The sequence below is a fragment of the Balaenoptera physalus genome (assembly GCF_965194825.1).
Source record: "Balaenoptera physalus genome assembly, chromosome: 4".
Classification (NCBI taxonomy): domain Eukaryota; kingdom Metazoa; phylum Chordata; class Mammalia; order Artiodactyla; family Balaenopteridae; genus Balaenoptera; species Balaenoptera physalus.
The window spans coordinates 59590715-59615278 of NC_138891.1; the positions used below are offsets into that span (position 1 = coordinate 59590715).

Genomic DNA, 24564 nt, shown 5'->3' on the forward strand with positions numbered 1-24564 from the left:
GTATTAGTCTTCTATTTTTACTTCATTAGAAAGAAACCCATGACTTGCTGTGGAACTTGAGCAAGTTACTAACATCACTGGGATTCAATTTCCTCAATTTTAAGAAAGAGTTGACTTCTACAATGATAAAAGATCCCTTCCATCATCTCTAATTTATGATATACAAGCCACATTCAAGAAGATGGAGAAGTCCTAAACTCCGATGCTTAAATTTTAATGACAAAGAAATTTTCTTCTGGAATAAGGAAGGGTGGAAGCATTATAATTTGACATATAGACTCTGACTGTGGCTCTTGTACCAACAGCTGCTATGGCTCCTTTTATTGAATTTTCAGTTTCTGAGGCACTTGTGGAAGATTACACCTGAGCCCAGGCTGAGTCGGTCCCAGGATGATAATCAACCAACAGGAGGATCTGAGGCATCTGAGTGCCCTTGGGTCACTTGAGATTCTTTTTAGATCTTATACAGTTAATATAAATTTGTAGTGTCCATGAGATTGAAATTGATGTAGGCTGAAAAGCCAGAATGCTTTAAAATTCTGTTCCAAAAATCCTTAAATGTTTATAAACAATGCTTTCTGGAATGATAGGAATTGAAAGGAGTGTGAATAATTTTATTAATATTAATCTTTATTTTCCAAACAATAATTGAAAGAACAAACTAATAAATAATGTTAGCATTGATTGAATGCTTATTTGGTTGTAGGCACTGTGCTTTGCATATGTTATGTCATTTAATCCTCAAAACTATTCAATATTATATTTACTTTTTTACAAAAAAAATGAAGGATGCCACTCCTGAGATAAATGCCCAGTATCACATAGCTAGTAAAGTGCCAAGTATTAACTATTTTCACCACAGTATTTACAGATCATGAATTTAACCTGAGCCATGTGGGTTTTTGATTCTGTTTCATTCCACTTCTAACTTACAGACTGGCCTTCAAAGTCACTTAACGCTCTTCATGTTCTGAGGTCTGCACTTTGAAAATGAAGATAATGATTTTCTTACAATCCACACATGGAGGACATAAGAAATAAGACATAATCAGATGGCAAAAAAAACTTATTTGCATTGATAGCAACATCTTCTATAAAAATTAGAAAAATAATTTTCATAGGTTTGGTATTTATCATTTATAGGTGTATCCCAAATGTTAACACAATTAATCTTGCTTTTTTTTTTTTTTTTTTAAAATGGAAGTGCCATTTTTTTTTTTTTTTTTTAGAGATTGGAGTTTATTTATTTATTTTTGGCTGTGTTGGGTCTTCGTTTCTGTGCGAGGGCTTTCCCTAGTTGTGGCAAGCGGGGGCCACTCCTCATCGCGGTGCGCGGGCTTCTCACTATCGCGGCCTCTCTTGTTGCGGAGCACAGGCTCCAGACGCGCGGGCTCAGTAATTGTGGCTCACGGGCCTAGTTGCTCCGCGGCATGTGGGATCCTCCCAGACCAGGGCTCGAACCCGTGTCCCCTGCATTAGCAGGCAGACTCTCAACCACTGCGCCACCAGGGAAGCCCTTGCTTTTTTTTTAAGATTAAAATAAAATTGACTGAACACTTCTATCCTTTTAGGAAGTAGAAAACTCACCACCTTTCCCCACCACCCCACCTTCAGAGAGTTATCTATTAACTGGTGTTTTCCTGGACACTCGTAGTTCTCATTTTCTATTCTAGCTGAACTCTGGGTCTCACTGTTATTTCATCCCCAATGATTATTCTTTTTGCTCTGTCTTACACAAAAATAGGGAGGGGCAAAGATTTTCTTTGATTCCAGAATAATGTCAATTTGTACAGATAACTCCTCTGAAGTTTTAAGGCAATGGAAGAGGGGAGTTACAGCACAAAACTACATAGAAAACAGTTTAAAACAGAGCATTAGACAATTCTTTTCTTAAAACTCTTTCCGTAGCCCTGTTAGCAGAAATTATTCACCAACTTGCTCTCTTTAGGCTCCAGTCTTCTGCCATATAATCTGAGCACTTTTTCTGTCTAATACCTCTGTCATTTTTCTCTTCCTCACTGAAACCCCCATATTTGTGATAACTTTCCATGATGAACAGTTCAGCTAATACTTTAATACATTTCCTTCCAAACTATAATCCTCCATCCTCATCTTCCACACTAACAGGCAGTTTCCTTTTCAAAAACATTTGTCTCCCTAAGAGAAATTCAGATGCCATCCACTGACATACACTTTTAAAAAACCTCATTTCATATTTAATGTACTAATACCTTGCTAATTTGCAGTTACTTGTCTGGTAACCTTAATACAAACCAGAAAGTAAGCATAAATGGTTCACAGGAAGCCAAAGTCACCATCTCAGGCAACTTATTTATAAAAATAAAATTGTATAAGAAGTAATAGTAATGACCAAAATGATAAGAAAAACATTAAAAGAGTTTGTCTTACAGATACATGTAAATCAATGAAAGTAGAACACTCCTTCACACCATATACAAAAATAAACTCAAAATGGTTTAAAGACCTAAATATAAGACATGACACCATAAAACTCCTAGAAGAGAACACAGGCAAAACATTCTAGGACATAAATCATAGCAATATTTTCTTAGATCAGTCTCCCAAGGAGAAAGAAATAAAAGTAAAAATAAATAATAAAAGCTTTTGCACAGCAAAAGAAACCATCAACAAAATGAAAAGACAGCCTACAGAATGGGAGAAAATATTTGCAAATGATGTGACCAACAAGGGGTTACAAACAGCTCATACAACTCAATAACAAAAAGCAAACAGCCCAATCAAAAAATGGGCAAAAGACCTAAATAGACATCTCTCCAAAGAAGACATACAGATGGCCAAGAGGCACATGAAAAGATGCTCAGCATTGCTAATTATTAGAAAAATGCAAATCAAAACCACAGTGAGGTATTGCCTCACATCTGTCAGAATGGCCATCATCAAAAAGTCTTCAAATAATAAATGCTACAGAGGGTGTGGAGAAAAGGGAACCTTCCTACACTGTTGGTGGGAATTAAAATTGGTGCAGCCACCATGGAGAACAGTATGGAGGTTCCTTAAAAACTTAAAATACAGTTACCATATGATCCAGCAATCCCACTCCTGGGCATTATCCAGAGAAAACCATAATTTGAAAAGATACATGCCCCCCAATGTTCATAGCAGCACTATTCCTAATAGCCAATACATGGAAACAACCGAAGTGCCCATCAACAGACAGTGGGTTTAAGATGTGGTAAATATATACAATGGAATACTACTCAGCCATAAACAAGATGAAATATTGCCATTTGTAGCAATATGGCTAGACCTAGAAAATATCATACCAAGTGAAGTAAGTCAGATAGAGAAAGACAAATATTATATGATATCACTTATATGTGGAATCTAAAAGATAATACAAATGAATCTATATACAAGACAGAAATAGACTCATAGACATAGAAAATGAACTTATGGTTACCAAAGGGGAAAGAGAAGGGGGAGAGGGATAAATTTGGAGTATGAGATTAACAAATGCAAAGTACTATACATAAAACAGATAAGCAACAGGATTTACTATATAGCACAGGGAACTATATTCAATACCTTATAATAACTTATAATGGAAAATAATCTAAAATAATTATATATATATAACTAAATCACTTTGCTATATACCTGAAACTAACACAGTATTGTATATCAATTATACTTCAATCAAAAGAAGAGTTTGTCTTAAATGTAAAACAAAACAAAAGAACCCTCAAAAGCCGAAGTTCTCTTAGTAAAAATGCTTACTTCCATTGTTTAAAAAATGAGCTGTAATTAAGGAGTATAAGAACAGTTCTTGGATATGACATGCTCTCAGATATGATTATAATACATTAATGAACTAATTTCTCATGAGATGGATGAATGATTAGAAAATAGCAATTATGATAAAATAAGGTACACATGAAGATAAGCCAACTCTGCTGCACAAAGTACTGGGAAAGAAAAGAAAGAAAACTGAGACAAAAAGCAAAAACAAAAAATAACCACCACTGGAATACAAAAGCCTAGAATTTTCTCTTTAACTGATAACTAGTAGAGGCAGTATGAAGCTTTAATTCAAATATTTGAAATTCCCTGCTAATTTAAAATCCAATACCACCAGCTAGAATATGAAATAAATTTTGTAAAGGAAAAAAAATGGTTGAAATATTTACATATTTGACCACATTTTAATAAATATAAATAAACAGATGAATTATTAACTTCCTACTTTGTACAGCAAAATCTTCAAGAAGGAGACACCACTGACCTAGGCTTTAAAGGAATAACATTTACTAAATTTAGAGCCATGACACTCCAGGTGGAGGAAGCACAAAGCCAAGGCACAAACGAGCCAATTACTTTTTATTCCATCAAGAGGACACTAATATCATCATGGATGAGTAGAATGTAGCTCCTGGAATGAAAAGCTGAGGGGTCACTACTCCAATGAAACGAGTGATAGAATGATTAAGTTAAAGTAAGTATTTCTTTGGAATACTGGTAGAGTGGATAAAAAGTCCTGAATTTTTTCTTTTCTCTTTTTCTTTTTTTTTTTGGAGGGGTGTTAGAGGAGGTTGGGGAAGAGAATTCAACACTGACGCAAGTTATTAACAAAAATATGTACATTTAACTTAAATTTACACGTTAGCCTTATGATGTGACTAATGCCATTGTCTAATACAAATGTCTGGAACACATTTTTCTCTATGTATTTATATTAGTATTTATTATTTCTTTATTATATGCATGTTATGTAACTTATCAAGTAAACCCAAATACATGGAACATCTAAACTTTGTATGCAAGGAAGTAAATAATATACTCAAGCAATCTAGTGCACATTCCAAGAAAAAATGCATTCACCATGTCCCCCAAATCTCAGGCTATTTTTCCATTCTCCTTCAATTCAAAGATCTTGTCTAACCACAGACTGAGAACCACTCAAAGAAGCTAGAATCACTCCAGGGAATTTTATATTTAGCAACTCACCTGGGTCACTGGTCTCTGTCCATGCCCCATATTTAATATAATATGCTAATCTTTGAATATTGAAGTTTTCCAAATAATAAAGTTTTCTATGAATGACCTAGCCACACGTACACACATTAGCAATTCATTATGTTTAACTTAGACCTCATCAGTGCATTACATCAAGTCCTAAAAAGACACAAAACAATATATTCTGAAAAGTATTGGGTTCTACCTTTTGATATTTTTAAGAGTGCATTCCTTTCTTTCATGAATTCAAATGCTATACTTTCTGGGCTTAACCTCTGTGTCAAGCTGTCAAGATGATAACCATCTGTTTGATTGGTAATTTTTTTTTTTTTTACTATGTTTGACATACTTTTAATGGTTTCTATTGATTTTTTCTTCCTAGCAATTGTATATGGTGATCAAAATATTTAATATGAGACTTTCCTGTTCTTTCTTCAAGTAGACAGTATAAGCTGTGTTCAAAAATATATTTTTAAAAATCCATATAAGACAGTGTTATGAACATTGTACATGAAAAAGGTACAAAGAATTTAGCAAATTGGCTCTTGTTCCCATAATGAAACTTAAAAATAAGATTTAAAGTAGATTATAAAACAATCTTTAAAAACACACACAAACAAAAACAACTGAGCAAAGAATAGGAAAAAACAGAAATTTGACGACCAGCAAAGTTTTCCATAGTGAGCTCAGAAAAATCAAAGACCAGTTTGCTGAAAGAAATAAAACCTGTAAGGCAACTAAATGTTTTCCAGGGCAATTAAATGATTGCCCCAACCATCACTCTCCTCTTACCTCCTTCTTTCTTAGTCTGGAAAGGAACAGTAGTGGAAATTCTGCAGAGATTCTTATATATTGTGAAAATTACCTAATCAGCTTTGTAAAAGCTATAGAATCTCAATTACCATCATATCTTAATAGGATTTGAAATCCACTTGATCCAAATTTTGTCTAGATGCCATTTGTGTGTGGCAAAATGAACCAGACAATTTTGTTTCTTTCTGAACTATACATTTAAGTTTTTGTACCAGAAAGATGTATCCTAACATCCCACCCCTGTGCTACACTTTCTTTTAAACCCCCAGCACAGCAGCACCAACAGGATTTTTCATGGAGGAAGTACACAGGCTACTCCTGAACAACCAACTATTTTGCAGACTGGCTTTCTCCTCAAATCTGGCTCCTAGATGCCCAGAGCACCCACCTGTGCAGACATATCCTACATCTTCAGATGAGAGAGATAAATGAACTCCATAGAGGGCAATATGAATTCTAAGATAGAAGTTGAGAAGAAAAATCAACCCCCTTACTCTTTTTTACAGGACTAGAAAAAGTTGTGTGTGTGCTTACCTGATGGCAGTGAGCTTGCTCTCTGTGCCAATGAAATTAATCCTGAAGCTAATGTGAACTGCGCCTGACTTCAGAATAGCAGCTCCTTCTGCTATTATCTGACAGCACTACCCTTTCAGAGAGTCTTCTGGCCTTGTGCTGTGGACATTTGCTTCCTGAAAAGATAGTTGATTGGACAGTTTAACTTTGTGAAGTTTGGGCGAATCTAATGATATTTTCCCCCATATAAGTTGCATGCATGTGAAACTGAACTTATACATGATTAAGAGGAGTCTTTTCTGCCCATTTAGCCTTTGCATCATTTACCAGATGCAGATATCTTAGGAAGATAGAATCTAAAGTTTTAAGTTATTTTGGATGCTTAAGTAAGTCCTGGGTGAACATGAAGGTTGGATGAGTCAACTAGAATTTTAGACTTGGCTAGACTTACTTTGGAACTAGGACTTGCAGCTGGCAACTGGGTAGTGATTCAGGAGGTAGCTGATGCTAAAAGAAAAAAAAAAGAATGTATTAGACTTATATGGTTATAATCAGCTCCTAACCTCTTTAAAAACACCCCTAATTTCCCTTGTGGTGGTTTCTTTTTCCATCCAAATAGTTTCTGGATGTTAATTTTAATCTGATTTCATCGGGACACCAATGTGGGGAGAATAAAGGGCAAGGCAGGTGAGTAGCAGAGGGATTTTTATCTGAGCTCCAATCATTCACTGGTGCCTCTGGTTGAAAACACCAGAAAAATGAAAGCGACAGAAACAGCTAAAAGCAAATTTAAGAAGAGAAGCTGGAATGCTCAAGTCTAAAGGTAGTTACTAGAGGAAGGAGAAGCTCAGAAATTAATGTGTAATTAATGTCTCATGAGAAGAAGTTGGTAGAAGAAGAGGCGGAGGAGACAGGAGGGAACGCGGAGGAGACAGGAGGGAACATGGAGGAGACAGGAAGGAACATGGAGGAAGAAAGGGAGAGAAGGGGAAAAGGTATGAACTTCATTACTTGATTAGAGCTAGGTCCTCAGCTTAAGCTCAGTTTTGCTGTCATAAGATGACCCCACCATCTCAATAACTCACAACATTTCTTTCTCTCTTATACTACATGTCTCTCATAGGTCAACTGCCGTAACCACAGAACCAGCCCCAAACTGGCCCTATCTTGTTTCTAACAAGATACTGAGTTGTTTTTCAGAGACAACAGAACAAAACCCAAAGCATGTGCAGAGGAGAAGATCTTGACCTCAAAAAACACCCAGAACCAAAGTTTCTCCCCCCATGGAACCAAAGGCCTGGACGTGACCGGAACCTGAACGCTGGAACCCTTTCAGAAGCGGAGGGTCCAGACTGAAGCCCCTTTACCGTACCTTACTGCAAATGGCCAAGTTCCAAAGTCCCTCCAGGGCTTCTGCATACCGACCCTCCTCCCCTAACTCATAAAAGTTTGACTGAACCCCAGTTTGACAAAACTGAACTGTACCTCCTGTCTCCTTGCTGGTTGTCCTCACAATAAAGTTTTTTCTTTTCTCAAAAGCCGGTGTCATAGTATTTGCTTGTACGTGTGTCAGGCAACAAGCCCTTTGCTTGGTAATGAGACAGGAGAGGAAGGGGCAGGACCCAACCACCAGATAAATGAAGAAGGGTCACAGCTGTTAGGATGCGATAAAAACTGGCCGGAACCAGCTGAAACCAAGATGGCTTCGAGAACAGTCAGGTCATTGATCTTTAGCTCATTATACCTTTGCTGTAATACTAAAAATCACTCCCCCTTACCCCCGGACAGTTCCGAGATGGACCATAAAAGGCCAAAAAGTGGGTGGTGGCCCAATTCCTGGAAAATCCCCACCTTTCCCCAAAATAACAAGAATATTCCTCCCACTTGTTAGCATGTGAAATCACTCAGCCCATAAAAACTGACAATCCCCTGCCCTGAGGCCACTTTCACTTTCTGAGACAGTCTGCATTCTGCCTATGGAGTGCGTCTCTCTCTAAATAAACTTACTTTTGCTTTTCTTTGGCTCACTCTTGAATTCTTTTCTGCACAAAGCCAAGAAGCTTCACTTGGCGGTCTGTCCTAAGGGTTCCTGCGGGTCCCAGGACATGACATTTCCCTCTCCTGCCACAGTAATACTGCTGCTGGGCAGCTCATTGTCTTCACTTAGGCTGTGGGCTGGCAGACTGGGAGGCCTTAATGGAGGTTTCAGAGGGAAAACGGCATACCAAAATCACAAGACAGAAGCTCAGAGGGACACACTTCATCTCTGCTCACATTTCATTTGTCAAAGCAAGTCAAATGGCCAAGCCTGAAGTCAGTAGGGTGGGAATGTATAGTTTGAAAATACATAATCATCAAGTAATATGTAATAACTAAAAATATTCATGAGAAAAGATGCCATTTCTACCTTCTTGGGAGTAGTGGTCAGGGCATTTCGTAGAATGCCCTTCAGTTTAGGTTTTTCTGATGATTTTCCTCATAATTAGAGGGGTTATGGGTTTTGGGGGAGGAAGACCACAGAGGAGAAGTGCCATGCTCAGCACAGGATATCAAGGGTAGGTACTATCAATATGACTCATCACTGTTGATATCAACCTTGAGGGAAAGCTTGTCAGATTGCTCCACTGTAAAGTTATTTTTCTTCTTTTCCGTACTTTACTCTTTAGATGGAAGTCATTATGCACAGCCCACACTTAAGGAGTGGGGAGTTTTGTTCTACCTTTTGAGAGCATTTCACTCTTTTTACGGGTGAGGGATCTGAGGTTTTCAGAGTTTAAGCCCAAGTTAACATAGTTAATTAAGTGGCATCAAGGTTGAAACATCTGTCTGACTTATGAAACTATTCTTTTTTCAGTGCTACACATAAAGAAGCATAAAAATAGGGAAATGATTAGAAAAATAGAAGGATATGTTTATGAGTTTGTTTTACTGAAGCATGTTGAGAGCCATGGCCCCTTGATAACAGAGACATTTAGATAATGATGCCTTAACTTGCTACTCGCTAGCATTGGGACAGGAGAGTTATGCTCCCTGACGTTTATAACGCTATCCAACTATTGTTGTAATGTGACCTATGAATCTGTCTTTCTGCAAATACAACCTGACTCCATTCTAATCACTAAGCCACTTTTCAAAAGGGAAACCAAGTTCTCACAGTGCTGTGAGGAGAGTAGAGGATGAAAATGATTTTATCTGTCCGTCTTATGGCTTCTAAGCAGTGTGGGTTTTTTTGTTTTGTTTTGTTTTTGTTTTTTTCTTGATGAGAGTTATAACTCCAGATCTGGCTAATAAAGAGAAGGCATGTTTCTGTCACAGAAATAGCTTTTGTACAAATGGGAAACTCACTAAGGCTGAGAAGCAGAGCAACAGGATGGTCTACGTCTGCTGGGTGAAAATTGTGTGAGGTTTTTCCTTCTTACTATGGTGATATAATTCAATGTTGACATTTTAAAGTATGCGTCAGGTCTCATTTCTTTTAAAGTGTCATTGACAATGCAATTCAAAGACAGAAATGACCATGTAAAAGTATTTTGTGTTTTCTTAACGAGGATCAAATCTCTCTTCTGACAAAAAATTAAGTTACAGAGAATGTATAAAGATAAAACAGAGTTTGTGGACATTCTATATATTTCACATGAAGATGGATTTCTCTATCCAGTTTTATAAACTGAATAGAGACCACTTGACGTCTGAGTCACATGTGCATACCATACATTTAATTGTAATCATATGCTACTCCTGAACGTGATTTGTTTAAATATTCTCATGTGCAGTGATTTCTAAGTTGACTGAACTCTTGGCTGGCAATCAGGAAGTCAAGTTATTCACCTCTATTTCTCATACTATAGAAACATTTATATTTTCAGAAATAATTTTCTCCCTCAATTGCTGAGATTACCTTGACTTTCTGAGCCTGTTATGTAAATCCTACACAAGGATTGAGCTTTTAGGCTAAAAACTGTTCTGTTTACCATTGTGTCCCAGGACTTAGTACATTCTAGAACACTGTATACACTTAATCAATGTTTGTTAAGTGAATATTGAATAAATATTTTCAAGAGAGAAGCATTGCATAAATTTAAGATAGTCAAAAAATACTCAACTACTTCTAAAATGAAAGGCCATGTTTAAAGTCTAAGATCATTAATTTCCTTCAGCTCAGAATAAAGCTTATTTTTATGACACCAAGTATAATAGAGTCTGTATCACATAACTTGTGTAATGGCACATTTTCTTCCAAATATCCTAATCAAAGACAAAAGCCCCAAAGATGGATATTAATGGCTAACTTCTATGCTATGCCTTCAGGAAGTCACTAAAATTTTTAACCATTAGGCAGCTATTCATATGAACAGAATCTAATTTTCCTTTTGATAAGCCAATTAAATTATATTTTCTTTTTACTAAATACAAAATTGATTGAAAATTAATACTTAATGCTGATGAGAGTATGTTGAGAGAGTTACTCTCCTCTACTGCTGCTGTGAGAGTATTTTGATACAATTTTTCTGGAATATAGTTTGGGAATATATACAAAGAGGCTTTAAAGAGTTCATAGACTTTTTTAAACAAAGGAATTCTACTTCTAGATGTTTATGTAAAATAAATCGTCAGAGATTAATATTTGAGGATATAAGGATGTTTGTTACATAATAATACTGATCATGAGCAAGTGTCATTTAATTTCATTGTGCTCTAATTTGGGGGGAAATGTTTATTTTTTAATTCAGTGCTAATTTTTTATCACAGTTACACATGATCATAATTTAGAGAGTCAAATTGTTGTATAAGCCTTATTACAGTAAAAAAGCAGAACTCTGACTACCTCTTTCCAATTTCTGTTTCCAATTTCTAGAGGTAGCCACTTTTAGCTCTTTTAACTGATTCTTAGCATATTTGCCTCCATACTTCCACCAATCTAAGAACAAACAAAGAAACAAGCAAACAAGCTTAATTTTTCAATTTTACGTATTACATACTAACTTCCAACTATGGAAAATTACAATTTAGCTTTCTTTCACTGCCTCTATCCCCAGCTTACACACACACCCTTACTCTTTCCCTTTTTTCTCAACAGAGTTTCATCATAATTTTGTATTATCACTACAGCGTGTATAGTATTATGACTATATAAACACGAGACCTTGCTCAGTCATACTGGGTACTGTTATTACTTTTCCTTAACAAGTTTGGGTTTCCTTGTTTCTTTTTTTAAATTTTTAGGTAATGCTATTGTTGTCCATTCTTAGCTTCCTATGTATTTGTAGTTCTTTTATTTACTTCCCCAGTTGTGCAAATCTTCTTTCAGTACATGCATGTACGTTAAGCATCAATGTCATCCTCCTAAAAAAAGTCTCTCATGAGCCTTTCACTTTCCACATCTGGATGTCTGAAGCTTAGCTCTTGTTTGGGGGTCTCCTTTCACCATCATCCTGGGGATTTTCTTTCCACTTCTCATATGGAATTTCCTTTATCCTGGATTCCATGTCTTTCTCTCTTAGTTTTCTTTGTTTTGGCAGAACACAGATTCCTGAGGAACTGCACATAAGAGGTAAATTTTTTTTTTTACCTTTTTGCACTGTGAAAATTTAAAAATTTTACTCTGATACTTAAGTAATAGTAGGCTGGGAATAGAATTCTAGACTAGAAAACATGTACCCTCAGAATTGTGAAGCCTTTGATCTATTGTCTTCTAGCTTCTAGAGTTGTTAATAAGAGGCTCAATAACAAAGGCTAACATTTTCTCAGCACTGACTATGCACCAGTCACACGTCTGTATGTATTTATGTTTATTATCTCATGTAATACAACAAACCTATAAGGTAGGTGCTACTTTAATTTCCTTTTTTACAGATATGGAAGCTGAGACACAGGGTTGCAATGACTTTCCCAGAGTTATAGGGCTAGTGACTATAGAGTCTGGGATTTGAATTCAGCTGAGCTGGATGGCAAGTTCATGCTCTTAACCTCCATGCCTTACTGACAAATTGATTAGTGATATTTTCAATGAATCGGGAACTTTCAATCTGAATACATTTCTTATTATTTTATATTTTGATTTCAGTATCCTGAAATTTCACAATGCTGTGTCTTGTGGTGGGCTTTTCTCATTCACAATCATGAAGGCACAGTGAGACATTTCAGTCTGGAAATGCTGTGCTTCAGTTCTGGAGAAGGTTCTTGAATTATTTCTGTGTTAGTTTCCTCCCTTCTATTTTCTCTGTTCTCTGCTTCTAAATTTGATGGACTGGCCCCACTAATTTTCCTATTCTCTGCCTGTCTTATCTTCCATAGCTTTACCTTTCTGTTTCACTTTCTATAAGCTTTCCTCAACTTTATCCTCAAGAATTTCTATTGAATTTTTAATTTCTGCTATTATATTTTAACATCCAAGAGCTCTTCTTTGTGTGCTCTGAATGTAGTTCTTTAAAACATTCTGAGTTTTTTTCCCATAGGTTTATTATCTCATGACTATCTCTCATATATTCATATTCACATCAGTCAGACTATTTTGCGTTTTTTAAAAAGTTCTATCCAAGTTGCCATTTTTATTTTTACTTGTAATCTCATTCAGATTCGATGGAGAAATCAAAAGTTTTACAGACAAGCAAAAGCTAAGAGAATTCAGCACCACCAAACCAGCTCTAAAACAAATGCTAAAGGAATTTCTCTAAGTGGGAAACACAAGAGAAGAAAAGGTCCTACAAAAACAAACCCAAAACAATTAAGAAAATGATAAAAGGAACATATATATCAATAATTACCTTAAATGTGAATGGATTAATTGCCCCAACCAAAACACACAGGCTTGCTGAATGTATACAAAAACAAGACCCATATATATGCTGTCTACAAGAGATCCACTTCAGACCTAGGGACACATACAGACTGAAAGTGAGAGGATGAAAAAAGATATTCCATGCAAATGGAAATCACAAGAAAGCTGGAATATCAATACTCATATCACATAAAATATACTTTAAAATAAAGAATGTTACAAGAGACAAGGAAGGACACTACATAATGATCAAGGGATCAATCCAAGAAGAAGATATACAGTTATAAATATATATGCACCCAACATAGGAGCACAACAATACATAAGGCAAATGCTAACAGCTATAAAAGAGGAAATCAGCAGTAACACAATAATAGTGGGGGACTTTAACACCTCACTTACACCAATGGGCAGATCATCCAGACAGAAGATTAATAAGGAAACACAAACTTTAAATGACACAATAGACCAGACAGATTTAACTGATATTTATAGGACATTCCATCCGAAAACAGCAGATTACACTTTCTTCACAAGTGCACACAGAACATTCTCCAGGATACATCATATCTTGGGTCACAAATCAAGCTTTGGTAAATTTAAGAAAATTGAAACCATATTAAGCATCTTTTCTGACCACAACGTTATGAGATTAGAAATCAATTACAGGGAAAAAAAATAAAAAACATAAACACATGGAGGCTAAACACTACATTACTAAATAGCCAATAGATCACAGAATAAATCAAAGAGGAAATCAAAAAAATACCTAGGGTCAAATGACAACAAAAACACGATGATCCAAAAATCTATGGGATGCAACAAAAGCAGTTCTGAGAGGGAAGTTTATAGCAATACAATCCTACCTCAAGAAACAAGAAAAATCTCAAATAAACAATCTAACCGTACACCTAAATGAACTAAAGAAAGAAGAACAAACAAAAGCCAAAGTTAGTAGAAGCAAAGAAATCATAAAGATCAGAGAAGAAATAAATGAAATAGAAACAATAGCAAAGATCAATAAAACTAATTTCTGGTTCTTTGAGAAGATAAACAAAATTGATAAACCTTTAGCCAGACTCATCAAGAAAAAGAGGGAGAAGACTCAAATCAATAAAATTAGAAATGAAAAAGGAGAAGTTACAACAGACACTGCAGAAATACAAAGCATCCTAAGAGACTACTACAAGCAACTCTATGTCAATAAAATGGACAACCTGGAAGAAATGGACAAATTCTTAGAAAGGTATAACCTTCCAAGACTGAACGAGGAAGAAATAGAAAATATGAACAGACCAATCATAGGTAATGAAATTGAAACTGTGATTAAAAATCTTACAACAAACAAAAGTCCAGGACCAGATGGCTTCACAGGTGAATTCTATCAAACATTTAGAGAAGAGCTAACACCTATCCTTCTCAAACTCTTCCAAGAAATTGCAGAGGAAGGAATAGTCTCAAACTCATTCTATGAGGCCACCATCACCCTGATACCAAACCCAGAGAGAGATACTACAAAAAAAGAAAATTACAGACCAATGTCACTGATGAATATAGATGCAAAAATCCTGAACAAAATACTAGCAAACAGAATCCAACCACACATTAAAAGGATCATAAACCATGAACAAGTGGGATTTATCCCAGGGATGCAAGGATTCTTCAATATACACAAATCAATATGATACACCATATTAACAAATAGAAGAATAAAAACCATATGATCATCTCAATAGATGCAGAAAAAGCTTTTGACAAAATTCAACATCCATTTATGATAAAAACTCTCCAGAAAGTGGGCATAGAGGGAACCTACCTTAACATTATAAAGGCCATATACAACAAACCCACAGCAAACATCATTCTCAATGGTGAAAAACAGAAAGCATTTCCTCTAAGATCAGGAACAAGACAAGGATGTCCACTCTCACCACTATTATTCAACATAGTTTTTGAAGTCCTAGCCATGGCAATCAGAGAAGAAAAAGAAATAAAAGGAATACAAATTGGAAAAGAAGAAGTAAAACTGTCACTGTTTGCAGATGACATGATACTATACACAGAGAATCCTGAAGATGCCACCAGAAAACTACTAGAGCTAATCAATGAATTTGGTAAAGTTGCAGGATACAAAATTAATGCACAGAAATGTCTTGCATTCCTATACACTAATGATGAAAAATCTGAAAGAGAAATTAAGGAAACACTCCCATTTACCATTGCAACAAAAAGAATAAAATACCTAGGAATAAACCTACCTAAGGAGGTAAAAGACCTGTACTCAGAAAACTATAAGCCACTGATGAAAGAAATCAAAGATGACACAAACAGATGGAGAGGTATACCATGTTCTTGGATTGGAAGAATTAATATTGTGAAAATGACTAAAATACCCAAAGCAATCTACAGATTCATTGCAATTCCTATCAAATTACCAATGGCATTTTTCACAGAATTAGAACAAAAAAGTTTACAATTTGTATGGAAATACAAAAGACCCTGAATAGCAAAAGCAATCTTGAGAAAGAAAAACGGAGCTAGAGGAATCAGGATCCCTGACTTCAGACTATACTACAAAGCTACAGTAATCAAGACAATATGGTACTGGCACAAAAACAGAAATAATAGATCAATGGAACAGGATAGAAAGCCCAGAGATAAACCCACACACCTATGGTCAACTAATCTATGACAAAGGAGACAAGGATACATAATGGAGAAAAGACAATCTCTTTAATAAGTGGTGCTGGGAAAACTGGACAGCTACATGTAAAAGAATGACATTAGAACACTCCCTAACACCATATACAAAAATAAACTCAAAATGGATTGAAGACCTAAATGTAAGATGGGACACTATAAAACTCTTAGAGGAAAACATAGGAAGAACAGTCTTTTGACATAAATCACAGCAAGATCTTTTCTGACCCACCTCCTAGAGTAATAGAAATAAAAACAAAAATAAACAAATGGGACCTAATGAAACTTAAATGCTTTTGCACAGCAAAGGAAACTATAAACAAGACGAAAAGACAGTCCTCAGAATGGGAGAACATATTTGGAAATGAATCAACAGACAAAGGATTAATCTCCAAAATATATAAACAGGTCATGGAGCTCAATATTAAAAAAACAAACAACCCAATCCAAAAATGGGCAGAAGACCTAAATAGACATTGCTCCAAAGAAGACATACAGATGGCCAAGAGGCACATGAAAAGCTGCTTGACATCACTAATTATTTGAGAAATGCAAATTAAAACTACAATGAGGTATCACCTCACATCAGTTAGAATGGGCATCATCAGAAAATCTATAAACAACAAATGCTGGAGAGGGTACGGAGAAAAGGGAACCCTCTTGCACTGTTGGTGGGAATGTAAACTGATAGAGCCACTATGGAGAACAGTATGGAGGTTCCTTAAAAAACTAAAAATAGAATAACCATGTGACCCAGCAATCCCACTACTGGGCATATACCCAGAGAAAACCATAATTCAAAAAGACACATGCACCCCAATGTTCACTGCAGCACTATTTACAATAGCTAGGTCATGGAAGCAACTTAAATGCCCATGAACAGATGAATGGATAAAGAAGAAGTGGTACATATATACAATGGAATATTACTCAGCCGTAAAAAGGAATGAAATTGGGTCATTTGTAGAGACGTGGATGAACCTAGAGAATGTCATACAGAGTGAAGTGAGTCAGGAAAATAAAACAAATATTGTATACTAATGCATATATGTGGAATCTAAAAAAATGGTACAGACGAACCAATTTGCAAGGCAGAAAGAGAAACACAGATGTAGAGAACAAACGTATGGACACCAAGGGGGGAAAGCGGAGCAGGGAGGAGTGGTAGTGGTGGGATGAATTGGGAGATTGGGATTGACATATATACACTAATATGTATAAAATGGATAACTAATAAGAACTTGGTGTATAAAATATAAATAAATAAAATTCAAAAAATAAAAAAATAAAAGTCAATACCAGCTTCTCCTCAGACCCCTACACAGCTTCTTATGACGCTGACCTCATCTTGTGCTATCCATGATTAATATTAAACATCAATAGCTGAAGGAATGGAGAGAGACTTTCATATCCATCCATTACTGCCAGTGTTCCCACACTGTATTTTCATTGGGAGAAGATCAGGCACCTTTTCAAACATTAAGGCCTGGGCTTTCTTGGAGTCTTGCTCTCTTGTATATTTAAACCTTGCATAGATACTTTCAGTTTGCACAGAGAGGAACTTTTCAGAAAATTCCCTTTATACATCAAAACATCATCTAATATAATATAGTTTTGTATATTAGTTCAAAGAACACAATTCTTTTAAAATAAGGTAGTTTTAAAGCTAAATAAAAATATGCAGTAAATACATGCAGAAAGAAAACACTACAATGTTTAATAGGTATTTTTCTCTGAATTAGAGCACTATATCTAAGATTTTTTTAAATGTCTTTTTTTATTCTTTTGAATTTTCCAAGTCCATCATCTCAAATTTACATCTAATCAGAACTGTTGAATTTCTTCCCTTCCTACCACACAAACCAGATATGTGCACCCTGCCTGGCTTCCACAAATTGTTAGTGATCTCTCCATCTTCCTTTTGCTCAGGCCCAAAACCTAGGAGTCATCCTTGCCTCCTTTCTTTAGAGCAAAGTACATCCTGAATTTGACCACTTCTGATAAGCTCTACTGCCATCTTCCAAAATCTTACCTAGATTTACTTCAATAGCCACTTAATTGCCTTCCCTGTTTCCATTCTTGCTCATTGCCTCCATCCCCAAGTCAGTTCTCCACACTGCAGCTAGAATAGTTCTATTAGTACACAATTCAGACCATGTTGTTCTGCATTTCTTCTCTGATGGCTTCCTCAAGTCTTTCCCTGGGCTGTATGAGATCTGGTTCTGACCTACCTCTCCAGCTTTTTACCATTCCCCTCTTACAACATTCCTCAGGCCACAGTGGCCCTCTTGTTCATCTTTGAAATAACCATGCTTGTTCCCACCTCAAGGCTTTTGCATTTGTTAGTCCCTCTGCCTGGCACACACTTGCCCAGGTCTCTGCAGAGTCTGCTTCCTCAATTTGTCCCTGTCTCTGCTCAATGTCGTATCCTTAGAGAGGTTCTCCTGACTCTAACCAAAGTATTGCTCCTTCACCTCTCTGTTCTTGTCTGTTTCCTCCCCCTGCTTTATTTTCCTTCATAGCACTATCACTACCTCACGTCTATTGAATGTACACTCGTTTATAACCTGCCTTCCCCTCTAAGACGTTAGCTGCACTGAGGACAGGGTCAACGTTGTTCAGTGCTCCATTACCAAGCTTACAGCAGTCCCTGCTCCATATATATTTTCTTTCAAGTTATAAAGTAGTACTTTATAATTAGAAATAAAATACATACTTTTGCCTAAGCATGAGCCCAAACCCCAATTATAGACTGAGAACATTCTGCAAGGTACAGCTTTGACAAAGGAAAAGCATGAGCTGTCAGGAGAATTGAGAGGTTAAATGAAGAAAGTGGAAGTTGAGCTGAGCCTGTCCTGAACTAAAGCATTACAGAGGCTAAGGAGAAGAAGAGAAATAATGGGAGAAGGAAAATAAGACTGCAGTTAAAAATAGAAAGGTCACTGAAGGCCAGCTTCCACTTCCAAGTGACTGAGTGCCAGAGAGCACCAAATTTTATAACAGGCTGTGGAGAGGGGTTTGGCACCTGGCACCGGGATGCCAAGGTTATTATTCTGTAACAGAGTTCTGTGGACCCTTTAATGATGACAGCAGGCACTCTGTTAAAAGGTTAGCTGTAGAAGGCACCTGAGATAGAAAGTGAACAGCAATGTGCATGACACGATATGGCTTAAATCTAGTAACTTGCACCTGCAAAAGACTGAAATGTTTGTTGTGTGGAGACTATAAACAGAATAGGCATCCGAGACAGTGCCCCAACTGTTTTCAATAATCAGGTTTACCAGAATCCAGAATGAAGCTAACTCTAAAATATCCACAAAAAGAAAATATTCCAAGAGAGATAGAACTGGTAAAGGGAGGAGAAGACAGGGGTTCCCATGCATATGCATAGTCATTTCACCACCTCTATGCAAATAATGTTGTGAGGGGAAAACAAGAAGAAATCTGAAATGGACTCAGACTCTTTCTTCCTTTCTTTCTCTCTTTCTCTCTCCCTTCCTTCCTTCCTTCCTTCCTATTGTATCTATATGTGGTGATGGACGTTAACTATACTTATTGTGGTAATAATTTCACAACATATGTAAGTCAAACCTTTATGGTATACACCTGAAACTCTACAATGATATGTCAATTATAAAAAGAGAAGAAATAGTGCATAGATTCTCTCTTTCTCTCCGATATGGCATTACATAGATGAACATATCTATGTGGAACCAATTTAAGATCTGTTGATAGCCATCTGGCAGCACTGTGAATTCAAAGGCAGAATACCTAGAACAGATGAGATCACAGATTGGATGAGTGATCTTATGTGAGTCATTTCACTCCTCTAAGCTTCATTTTTTTCATGAGTAAAATAAGAAAATTTAACTAGACCATTCCTAAAGTCCATTTCAATTCTTGCAATCCCTATCATTATAAACACTGGCATTGATTTGAGCTAAATGAAGTAAATCAAAAGCTCCTAAGGACTGACTCACTTTATTATTCTGCATGTACTTAATCAAATATTCATCCATCATCCATCTATCCTTCATTCAACGAACATTTATTGAGTAACTATGATATGCCAAACACCACTCTAGGAGTTTCAACAAGGTCTCAGCCCTTAAAGAACTCTACCAAAGGGTTTGACACTGTAGTTTTTTTAAGGTTACTTTGTTTCAGGACTTAGGTAAGACTCCTTTAGTCAACAGAGCGAGATTGGTTAATTTGCCAAGATGCGGATTTCTATGTATATGTATTTGTATCTGTGTTCTCTTGTGAACACAGATATTGGAATTTTATCTGCAAAGTTTGTATACATACCCACACAAAGTATGTATATACATGTATACATACCCATGTTTTTTCAAGCTACTGAAGTCTGCCAACTGTACTGACAGTGATAAACATAGTATTTATAGTTCAGTCCCACCAATTGCTTCAGAGTTCTAGCCCCTTTAGGTCCCACACTTGTGCAATACTACTGCTTATGTAAGCAACTGCAAGAATCACTGTGTCCACATTGAGGTAAGCCTGCTGGGTGGCTCCCACAGAGGAGAGCCTCCTCTCAGGGAGTTAGGCTGTGCATTAGCCCCTCTTAAGAGTCTGTTCATTTCGGACACTGATGCCCATTTATTAAAGAATGAATTCATTTTTCATTCCCTCCTCCTCTTGAGGATGGTCTCCACCACTTGAGGCTTTTTTAACAGTCATCTCTGGAAATTCATCTTCTCGTTCTTCTGGTTTACCACATATCCCAAGCATTCACTCAGTCAGTTTTACCAGGACTTGATGTTTCACTCTGAAGCTTTAGTTATCAGAAAAATAACAGACTCTTAAGCAACCAAACAAGACTATTTTGGAATTTATGTCTCCTTTTTTAAGGAATGAAGAAAGATACCCCAAAAGGCCTGTGTTCTTTAACACAACCACCACCTACTAAATCAAAAACTCACACTTATTAAAGAGCCAGATGGTTATTTCCTCCTGCTCTGTTCCACCTAGTAACCCAGAAATATGTGATTTTAAAGAGAAACCTAAACTTTTAAACAAAAAAAAATCATTATTTTTTTACTTAAAAAATAAAAATATACCGACCCGGAAAAAAAAAATATACAAACACTGAATAATAGATGAATTATTCTAGCATAAGTAATATTTTTCTTATTATTTTGTGACAGGTGCTTAAAATAACATTCACCAATGGCAGATGTAGAAATGCACGGCTCAGCTCTGCCTTCAAGGAAGGACTTGCTGTCAGATGCTGGGGATGTGATCAGCAGCCTGCCTCCATCCATTGGTCCTTTAGGATCTGTGTTGGCTGCAGAGAGTCAGGGTGGTACTCTTCTCAGGGCTGTCCCCATCCAATGACTCTACAAGGCAGGGGTGTAAGTGGAGGATCATTTTGGCCCAAGGTGGGACATTCTGATGGGCTTAGATCCCTCAGGAATAAGGGTTTGGGTAGTGCTATCAGGTGCACTGTAGACAAGACTAGATTTGGTACCAAAGTTGAGGAGACCCTGGATAGTTGAGTGGAGGAGGGAGAACATGAGTACCAGTTGTTGGAACCTACTTTAGCTATGGCAGCTACAGCTTGTCCTGCTAACGTCCCTTTTCTAAGTTTCTCTCAGGAAAGGAGGTCCATCAGAATCCCAGAGGATGTGCTGCCAAAACATGTGGAGAAGGAGATCCAGGAGGGACAAGGGATGGACTGTGGTAGACACAGAAATGAGCTGCCCAGTTCCTTCTTCCAGGAATGAATTTCTGCCCGGCTGCAGGAAGCAGCTAATAGCAGACAGCCTCAAATCACTGGCTTCTTCAGAGTTTGCCTCAACTGCAGACAGCCAGGGTCTCACTCTTCCTGGGGTAACTGGTAGCCAATGACTGAGCAAGATGGGGGAATATTTCAGCACAACCCAGAATTCCTCTGATGGTCAATATTTGCTCTGGAGCTCCACAGGGTTGGCAGAGACCTTGCCACACTTGCATCATGATCTGAAATCTCCCAATCTTGCCCAATCTTGCTTCCTCCCCCTTCCCCTTCTTTCAAAGACCTTTTGCTTGTCTAAGGACCTGCTTCCAGGGAACACAACCAGTGGCATTCACCCCTTCTCCCACTTACATGTAACAGGGCCTCTTACTTTGCCTCCTCACCTCTTATGTTAGTGGGACAAGGAATGGGAGTGGTGGCCAGCAGCACAGAGATCTGACGATCAGAGTCTGGGGTAGTGGGAAAGGGCAGGAATAAAATTATTTCAGTGCTTTTTCACTTTTCTTCTCAGTCCTGAGATACAGGTGACATCATTAATGGCATGGGAAACATAGATGGTTTGATGTACAGTACACCTTGCTGCTTAGGGTAATAGACAAATCTTTAAGGAATGGATCTATTTTTAAATGTTCTGAGGGAGTTAGTTAAAGGTATTTTATAATAACTCCTTTAGTAAACAAAATAATGCCATTTTAATCTATTTTACAAACACAGATTTTCATATATTAGAATTATATAAATTATATTTTAAAAAACTAAAATAAAGCAGCTATTCTGATTGATACTACCTCAAGGTTTGGGATGGGGGAGGTTAGAAAACTGCTTCTACTGTTATCCAAAAATGTATTTTTAAAAAATATTTGGACTTCTGTTCAACATTCTCTTTATGTTGAAGACAGAATTCCTTCCTCTTCCCCAACCCCTTAACCTGCCCCCAACTCCCATCCTGTTTCTGGCATGTACTGTCTTTTGAAAAGAACTTAGCCCTGCCCCCTTGGCCTGACACACAGAATTCTGGAGAGTGGCTTAGAGTGCTGGCTTTGCCCCAGGATCAGGACAAGGAGGAGGAGGGCCAGGCCAGTTGGTTCAGGCCCTTCTGTGGTGTAGCTGAGAACCACAAAGATGGAGCACAGCTTCTTTCCCCCTGGGCTTTTCCACTTCTACACAAAACATTCCAAGGGAGGGCTGAAGAGGCTGATCTCCTCTCCTTGTTTGTTTCTTCATCTGTACATTGAGGACCCACACAGGCACAGGCTTGCTGTGAAGCTTAACTGAGATAGTGAATATGAGAGGGTCCAGCACAACGCCTGACACAGCACAGTGGCTCAAAAAGTGGGTGTTTGTTCATATATGTGTTCATTTATTCCTGGCCTTCTATCGGGAATGTCTGAATATATGACATATGCTCATATCTGAGCCCATGTACCTATGCAGCTGGCAGGGTAAAAAAAAGAGGGACTCCTTTAGGAGACAGGGTTTCCTTATGGACTTAAGCTGCTTTGCCTTTATTGCTCTGCTCTAAACTGCACCCCCCACCCCTGGTGATTCCAAGTTCTCCATTATAATAACTCCAAGGTGCTCCCAGTTCTAAGGGGATGTATCAAAAGTACTCAAGTAGTCCACCCTAAATGTCTTTAAATGAAAACAAACCATAAAAACAAAAAAACCTTCGTAGTCTTTGAGAGTTTGGCACCTACTACAATGAAATACATCAAAGATGTCACTGGTTTACAAAATCTACTAATTACTTATTATTTGCCATTTATTGATTATTTACTCTATGCTGGGCACTGGCACTTTATATACATTCTTTCAATTCATCTGCCTTATAACATGTGGGACAGAGAAATGGATACTAGAGAAGTTGTGTAGCTGCCATGAGGTCCCTAACTACCCAGCAGGCGATTTCCTATGAAGCTGATGCAGCTTAGGCTTTAGCTCCTTCACTTGCAGGGGTCCCTTCGAAGGCCCTGTAAGAAGTCCTAGCATGTGTTCACATGGTCATGTTTTTATTAAATTTTCAAAAGTAAGATATTTTAACAGAAATCAGTTAAGATTGTTTTCTCTTTCCATTACAATTTCCTCACCATCACACTCTCCTTTGTGGCACTGGAGTGGCCATAAACCTTTTTGGGAGATGGATAAGGGCGAGTTGAGGTAGGCTACATTTAACTTGGGTTTAGTAGCACCTCATGTTTGGTTAAGGTTTCACCAGCCACCCCAGTGTAGGAATTTGCTGTGTCAGCTTACCCAGCGTCATGTCACAGGATGTAGGGTCAAAAGTTGTAACATAATATGAATCTGCCCTGCAGCACCCAGCACTGGAAGTACACAGGTAACAGAGGAGAGACAAGGTTTAAAGTCTATAGACACAAAAGCTAGACTATGGAAATGCTTCCAAATCTTACATTCACATGTGGGAGGGGTTTAATACAGGTTTTCCCAAATTTGGCAACAACTCTACAAATCTAAATGACAATACCAATAATGACTTATGGAGGCAAAAGGCATTTTTCTGAGCAATTATTTAAGAAGATTATAGCAACCATGTTACAGGAAGGACTGAATTACCTTTCTATTCTTACGATAGAAAATGATATTGCGAAACCACTGTCATATGAAGAAGTGACTAAAGAATTTGAAGCCAAAAATGTAGGAAAGAAATCATGTTGTGTATATAACTGTCAGGTAGTTAGTAAAAAATATACATGGTTATCTTTCTGAATATTGGAATGTTTTTGGTATTTGTTAGCTTTAAATTTTTTTTAAATGTATTATTATTTCTCTTTCAAAATAAAAATCCACATTTGCTCTAATTTTAGTTTCATATTTTGTATTATTTTTCTTTTTTCCCCATCTTTATTGCTGTATAATTGACAAATAAAAATTGTATACAACTGATGTTTTTATATATGTACACATTGTGAAATAATTGCCACAACCAAGCTAATTAACATATCCATCACATGACCTAGTTACTACTTTCTTTGTGTGTGCATGGTAAGAACAC

General features: G+C 37.0%; 1 pseudogene across 1 annotated transcript in view; it reads right to left on the reverse strand.

The window, feature by feature from the left end:
- Nucleotides 1–24564, reverse strand: part of LOC309660586 (endothelial differentiation-related factor 1 pseudogene) — a 150000-nt pseudogene that overhangs the window by 68522 nt on the left and 56914 nt on the right. Inside the window, exon 2 of the transcript XR_014268360.1 lies at nt 6343–6828. The product of XR_014268360.1 is annotated as an endothelial differentiation-related factor 1 pseudogene (transcript). The remainder of the gene's footprint in view (nt 1–6342; nt 6829–24564) is intronic.